Source organism: Phalangium opilio, unplaced genomic scaffold (assembly GCF_054372755.1).
Source record: "Phalangium opilio isolate 3A_F unplaced genomic scaffold, DU_Popi_V2 ptg000521l_1, whole genome shotgun sequence".
Classification (NCBI taxonomy): domain Eukaryota; kingdom Metazoa; phylum Arthropoda; class Arachnida; order Opiliones; family Phalangiidae; genus Phalangium; species Phalangium opilio.
The window spans coordinates 1,127,501-1,135,000 of record NW_028324240.1 but is presented as its reverse complement, the minus strand read 5'-3'; the positions used below and the strand labels follow the sequence as shown (position 1 = coordinate 1,135,000).

General features: G+C 51.7%; 2 non-coding genes and 1 pseudogene across 2 annotated transcripts; all 3 read left to right on the top strand.

The window, feature by feature from the left end:
• Positions 1–806: 806 nt before the first annotated feature.
• On the top strand, positions 807–2,617 carry LOC149589695 (small subunit ribosomal RNA). Its single transcript, XR_016379707.1, has one exon. It is a non-coding gene; the product is annotated as a small subunit ribosomal RNA (ribosomal RNA).
• Positions 2,618–3,288: 671 nt separating this feature from the next.
• Positions 3,289–3,442, top strand: LOC149589694 (5.8S ribosomal RNA). The gene has a single exon (XR_016379678.1). It is a non-coding gene; the product is annotated as a 5.8S ribosomal RNA (ribosomal RNA).
• Positions 3,443–3,900: 458 nt separating this feature from the next.
• Positions 3,901–7,500, top strand: part of LOC149589693 (large subunit ribosomal RNA) — a 7,675-nt pseudogene continuing 4,075 nt past the window's right edge.

Here is a 7,500-nt window from a genome sequence, read left to right as displayed (position 1 = left end):
TCATTTCCTCACCATAAAACACTGTCAATGAAAGTTTAACTTCATTCCGTTAACTTATATTAACCCCGCATTCCTTTAGCATCCCACCTTCTCCCTACCACCAACACACCCTCTCTCCTTCTTCCCTTCGCATATTGAAAAAAGAGTGTGAATTAAATTTTTTCATCGTTAGTGAGTTCAAGTTTTAAACGGGCTTCGGGAAACATGCATGTTAAAAATTTCAAAATTCCCGAACTGGTAAGTTTTCCCTAATACTTATGTTCCACACTACTATTGTGGAGCGTGTTCGTTTTGTGTTTCAATTTAAATCATCAATTGATGCAAATTGTCTCTACAATTTCAAGCATCAATTTGTGATAATTGAAAGGCAAAGAAAAACGTCACGTGTCCCGTTGCTTCTGGCGGGTACGAAAGTCTAGCCGACTTTCGGCCGTCGATCGAAGCGATAATTTTATCAGCTAGTCCCAGATCGTCCTCGTAACGGAGGTGCGACGTTGGTGGGCCAACTGGTAATAATTGCTATTCGATGGTGAGTTTGTCTCGTAAAGGGCAATAATCCAAGTACCTCAGCGTTCACGCTCGAACACGGCGATTGAAATATATCGCCTCGGGTGAATGAATCGAGAAACAGAAGCGAAGAAAACCGTTCCCGAGAGGGTTCGGCTTCTCGTTTTTAACGTCGATAAAGTTGGAGCCGTCCGCTTCAAGCGGCGGTTCTACGACGCCTTTAACCCGGCTCGACGGTCCTTAATCGGGCCGGTCGTAGCCCGGGACTGGCGTCAACTGACGGCAACGTTATTCGTTGTTACCTGGTTGATCCTGCCAGTAGTCATATGCTTGTCTCAAAGACTAAGCCATGCATGTCTAAGTACATGCCGAAATAAGGTGAAACCGCGAATGGCTCATTAAATCAGTTATGGTTTCTTAGATCGTACTTTTTTACTTGGATAACTGTGGTAATTCTAGAGCTAATACATGCAGCAGAGCCCCGAGCTTAGGGAAGGGGCGCTTTTATTAGACCAAGACCAATCGGGCTTCGGCCCGCTTACCATGGCGACTCTGGATAACTTTGGGCAAATCGCACGATCTCGTATCGGCGATGTTTCTTTCAAGTGTCTGCCTTATCAACTTTCGATGGTAGGCTACGCGCCTACCATGGTCGTAACGGGTAACGGGGAATCAGGGTTCGATTCCGGAGAGGGAGCCTGAGAAACGGCTACCACATCCAAGGAAGGCAGCAGGCGCGCAAATTACCCACTCCCGGCACGGGGAGGTAGTGACGAAAAATAACAATACGGGACTCTTTTGAGGCCCCGTAATTGGAATGAGTACACTCTAAATCCTTTAACGAGGATCCATTGGAGGGCAAGTCTGGTGCCAGCAGCCGCGGTAATTCCAGCTCCAATAGCGTATATTAAAGTTGTTGCGGTTAAAAAGCTCGTAGTTGAATCTCAGTTCCAGACAGGCGGTCCGCTCCGGTGGTTACTGCCTGGCCTGAACATCCTGTCGGTTTTCCTTCGGTGCTCTTCATTGAGTGTCGTAGGTGCCCGACACGTTTACTTTGAAAAAATTGGAGTGCTCAAAGCAGGCGTCCCGCCTGAATAATGGTGCATGGAATAATGAAAGAGGACTTCGAGTTCTATTGTGTTGGTTTTCGGAACACGAGGTAATGATTAAAAGGGACAGACGGGGGCATTCGTATTGCGACGCTAGAGGTGAAATTCTTGGACCGTCGCAAGACGAACTACAGCGAAAGCATTTGCCAAGAATGTTTTCATTAATCAAGAACGAAAGTTAGAGGTTCGAAGGCGATCAGATACCGCCCTAGTTCTAACCATAAACGATGCCAACCAGCGATCCGCCTGAGTTACTCAATTGACTCGGCGGGCAGCTTCCGGGAAACCAAAGTTTGTGGGTTCCGGGGGAAGTATGGTTGCAAAGCTGAAACTTAAAGGAATTGACGGAAGGGCACCACCAGGAGTGGAGCCTGCGGCTTAATTTGACTCAACACGGGAAAACTTACCCGGCCCGGACACCGGAAGGATTGACAGATTAAGAGCTCTTTCTTGATTCGGTGGGTGGTGGTGCATGGCCGTTCTTAGTTGGTGGAGCGATTTGTCTGGTTAATTCCGATAACGAACGAGACTCTAGCCTACTAAATAGGCGACCGATCAATTGTGTCGGTCTTCCTTCTTAGAGGGACAAGCGGCGTTTAGCCGCACGAAACAGAGCAATAACAGGTCTGTGATGCCCTTAGATGTCCGGGGCCGCACGCGCGCTACACTGAAGGAATCAGCGTGTGTTTACCCCTGTCCGGCAGGACTGGGTAACCCGATGAACCTCCTTCGTGATAGGGATAGGGGCTTGTAATTGTCCCCCTTGAACGAGGAATTCCCAGTAAGCGCGAGTCATAAGCTCGTGTTGATTACGTCCCTGCCCTTTGTACACACCGCCCGTCGCTACTACCGATTGAATGATTTAGTGAGGTCTTCGGACTGGTGCTCGGAGCGGCTTACGGGTCGCACCGACGTACCGGAAAGATGACCAAACTTGATCATTTAGAGGAAGTAAAAGTCGTAACAAGGTTTCCGTAGGTGAACCTGCGGAAGGATCATTATCGAAAAATTGCGGTTCCGAAAAGGTTTAACCGGCGCCATTCTATGGGTACGAGTTACTCGGCGAAAAAACTTTTCAAAATTTTTTAATCTTCTTAGGAAGAAGGGTTTCGTCGTCGTAAAGAACGTTTCGTCGCGTTCTTTACCCGATACCCCCACTGGCAAGAGAACGACGGTAAATCCGTTCACGACCTACCGACGATGCGATGTCGTTCGCGACATAGCAGTGCCTTCACGACACGAGCGGCGCCGTAAACTTCTCTTACGGCGTCGACGAGTGATTAACGGGTGTACAGACTGAAGTTTGGATTCACCCTCGTGGTGCTCCCTTCGAAAGTCCCTGGCTGGCTTTGTCGCTTCGTGATTGCCGTTGAACGGGTCGCGACGGGTAGAAATCGCTCTCCGGTGGAATGAAAAAAATCTCGGCGGACCAGACTGCTCGAGTGTGGAATCTTTCGTGTCTGAGCGCATGGAAGATAGAGGGCTCGGGCCGCGGAATTCAACTCCGCGGCAGCTCGATCGATTCCATTTTCGGGAGTTTACCCTTTTTCCGCGGTGAATTCCCGGCACTATCCGTATAACCTCTATCATAGGGCGTTACCAAGCGTCCGCCTTTCTTAACGGAAAGCGCTTTATATCAAGGGTTTGTATTTTTGAAAAATAAAAAAAGTACGACTCTAAGCGGTGGATCACTCGGTTCGTGGGTCGATGAAGAACGCAGCCAGCTGCGAGACTTGGTGTGAATTGCAGGACACATTGAGCACTTATCTTTCGAACGCACATTGCGACCTCGGGTCTTTCCCGAGGTTTCGCCTGTCTGAGGGTCGGATTACTGACCACTGTGACCGCTTTTCGTACTCGATCATTCGAAGACGATTAGTCGGTCCTAAGGTGACCGTTTTTCTTGGTTCGCGAAAGTTTACCTTTCGGGAATCGAGATCGGTTTAAATTTCGTGTTTCGTCTCGTTCGTCGACTCGCCGTGACGTTGTCGCACGTTCGATTCGTGCTATGCCTTAAAAACCATAAGGACCAGAGCGGCTTCCGAGTAATGCGTAAAAACATTTTCTCGGCAAGTTCGTCTCGCGATGGTCCGGGCCATTCGAACGATTTCGGTCCTCGATCTAATTCGTTCGACGTGGTCGGTTTTACGCTTGTTTTCGTAAGAAACGGCGTTCGGCTACGCGTCTCGATGCTTTCGAAAGCGCGCCCTAGTGTTCTTTCCGAAGGATTCTGCGGGCGGGTTAATAGGAAGTTACGCTAGCCACCTCGATTTTTTAAAACTGTCGACCTCAGATCAGACGAGATAACCCGCTGAATTTAAGCATATAAATAAGCGGAGGAAAAGAAATCAACAGAGATTCCCTTAGTAGCGGCGAGCGAACAGGGAGAAGCCCAGCACCCAAGCGCCCGTCCCAATGGGGCGGGAGTGCTATTTGGTGTTTAGGAGTAGCGCGACCGAAGGTTGACCTAAGCGCAAGTCCCCCTGACTGGGGCTCTCGCCCATAGAGGGTGCAAGGCCCATAGTCGCTTATGGTCTCCGGCGGAAGCAAAACTCCTTGGAGTCGGGTTGCTTGAGAGTGCAGCCCTAAGTGGGTGGTAAACTCCATCTAAGGCTAAATACGACCACGAAACCGATAGCGAACAAGTACCGTGAGGGAAAGTTGAAAAGAACTTTGAAGAGAGAGTTCAAGAGTGCGTGAAACCGTTTAGAGGTAAACGGGTGGGCCCTCGAAGGTGATCGTCGGAGGGATTCAGTCGGACGTGACCGCGTGCGTCGTTCGTCTCTAACGGTGCGGACCTCGGTCGGCCGGGCGGGCGATTGCTGCGGGCCGTTTGGCGCATTTCCTTCCGTTCGAACTACGCTGCGACCGGTCTGGTCACTGAAAGTTGTCCGTCTTTGAAAGCGGGCGCCGGAAGGTTGCCGGTGGTTTCTCCCTCGCGGAGTTTCTACCGGTGTTTTAGCCAGCTCGTTTCACGAGTGAGCGTTCGCCAGACCGGGGACGATTTTAGCCCTGTGCGGGCTACGCCGAGCACTCCCTTTACCGGGAACGAAGCGGCGGGACAGGTGTTGTCGTTCGGTTTGTCGTTTCACCTTTGTGTGAGCGGCTGCCGGCGATCTCCGCTGGTTTCCGTTCGCACTCGTCGATGCTCAGGTGGTCAGCAGCGAGTAGGTCGGTAACCCACCCGACCCGTCTTGAAACACGGACCAAGGAGTCTAACATGTGCGCGAGTCATTGGGTCTTGAATAGGCCCAAAGGCGAAATGAAAGTGAAGACCGGTTCGGCCGGTTGCCTTGGGATCCCGCGAGCCTCGCGTTCGTGGGCGCACCAAGGGCCCGTCCCGATCGCCTCGTCGACGGGGCGGAGCAAGAGCGTACACGTTGGGACCCGAAAGATGGTGAACTATGCCTGGGCAGGACGAAGCCAGAGGAAACTCTGGTGGAGGTCCGCAGCGATTCTGACGTGCAAATCGATCGTCAGACCTGGGTATAGGGGCGAAAGACTAATCGAACCATCTAGTAGCTGGTTCCCTCCGAAGTTTCCCTCAGGATAGCTGGCACTCGGAGAATGCAGTCTCATCCGGTAAAGCGAATGATTAGAGGCCTTGGGGTCGAAAAGACCTCAACCTATTCTCAAACTTTAAATGGGTGAGAAGTCCGGTTTGCTCGACTGAAGCCCGGACGGCAACTTGGATGCGAGTGCCAAGTGGGCCACTTTTGGTAAGCAGAACTGGCGCTGTGGGATGAACCAAACGCCGGGTTAAGGGGCCCGATACGAGACGCTCATGAGATCCCATGAAAGGTGTTGGTTGCTATAGACAGCAGGACGGTGGCCATGGAAGTCGGAATCCGCTAAGGAGTGTGTAACAACTCACCTGCCGAAGCAACTAGCCCTGAAAATGGATGGCGCTCCAGCGTCGACCCCATACCCGGCCGCCGCGGCCGAATAAACCATGGTGTTTTAAGCCGCGGTGAGTAGGAGGGGCGCAGAGGCGCGCGTCGAAGGTGCCGAGCGTAAGCTCGCCTGGAGCCGCCTCTGGTGCAGATCTTGGTGGTAGTAGCAAATACTCAAGTGAGAACCTTGAGGACTGAGGTGGAGAAGGGTTCCATGTGAACAGCAGTTGAACATGGGTCAGTCGGTCCTAAGGGATAGGAGAAATCCGTTCCGAGGCGGGACCTCTCATTCGCAAGTCCCGCTGGTGACCGAAAGGGAATCGGGTTAATATTCCCGAACCCGGACACGGAGATCGTCCCCTTCGGGGGTACATTGCGGTAACGCAAACGAGCTCGGAGACGTCGACGGGAGTCCCGGGAAGAGTTGTCTTTTCTTTGTAAGGATTCGACTCCCTGGAATCGGCTCGCCCGGAGATAGGGATGGTGTTTCCGTAAAGCACCGCGCCTCTTGCGGTGTCCGGAGCGCTCCCGTCGGCCCTTGAAAATCCGAGTGAGAGGTAGTGATTTTCGTGCCGGACCGTACCCATATCCGCAGCAGGTCTCCAAGGTGAACAGCCTCTAGTCGATAGAAAAATGTAGGTAAGGGAAGTCGGCAAAACCGATCCGTAACTTCGGGACAAGGATTGGCTCTGAGGGCTGGGCCGATCGGGCTGAGGTCCGAAGCGGGTCTGGCACTGCACCGGGACTGGGCGAGACCGACCGGCAACGGTTTGGTTGAGCCCGGACCAGCGTCGGGGCCTTCCCGTGGAATATTTCAGCTGCGCGGCGTGCTGGGTCTCGTGCCTGGCGCGACCGTTTCGGTCGGCAACTAACAGCCAACTCAGAACTGGCACGGACCAGGGGAATCCGACTGTCTAATTAAAACAAAGCATTGCGATGGCCGTTGATCGGTGTTGACGCAATGTGATTTCTGCCCAGTGCTCTGAATGTCAAAGTGAAGAAATTCAACCAAGCGCGGGTAAACGGCGGGAGTAACTATGACTCTCTTAAGTCCTCTGAGATACGTCCGGGTTTTGTTTTCATTACCCACGTGAGAGTCGGGCAACGTGTACGGACCAGACCGTGCGCGGCAAATTCTCATTGGCAATCGCCCGCAATACCAGTATTGTTGTGGTTTAATTGGCTAAAAATAGTGTTTCCTTTGTTGTATCTTATACTTGCGATCATGGCAGTTAAGATGGCTAATTTATCTCGCAGTCAGGCAGCGCCGGCGATATATCTCTACCCAGTAATGGGCGGAAACAGTTGTTCTCTTTGTACAAATGCAAACTTTATCGATCACACATCATGGCGTACCCATATGGGGCGACATGGCTCAATGCCTATCATTTACAAATGTCGATACTGTGGCCTCGAGAAGCCTTCAATCTTCGGCGTCAGTTCGCATTCGAAGTGGTGCAAAGTTCGCTCTCAGCCTCCTTTAGACACTACCAGTTCAATTTCTGCGGTAGTACCCTCAGAGCCTCCTGGAGGTGATTTCCCGTGTCGCTTTTGTGACCGCTCGTTCGCGTCTAAAATTGGACGTGGAGTTCACGAGAAATCACACCCTGAGCGGGATGCGTTATTTCAACCCATCTTTGGTAAAACGCAATGGTCTAATGAGGAGGATTATATCTTGGCTTCAGCTGAACTTAAAATCGGGCACCTCTACGAAAACGTCACTGAAATGCTTCAAAAGGTTGATGTCTCGGGCCGCTCATTCGACGCAAAGAAATCTCGCAGGAGAAATGCAGCCTACAGAGCTGTACTAGAACGCCTAAGACCGGCCGCTCCCACTCGAGTGAGTCCCTGTTCCGGCCGAGAGGATCTCTTGGGTAGCGAGTCAGGTTCTGAAAGCGCGTCTGGTTCATCAGGCTCCATTGGCACACTTAATGAAATATTTTTGGACACATTTAGAAAAGCCAACACAGGCGGCTCCAAGCGTGTTCGTG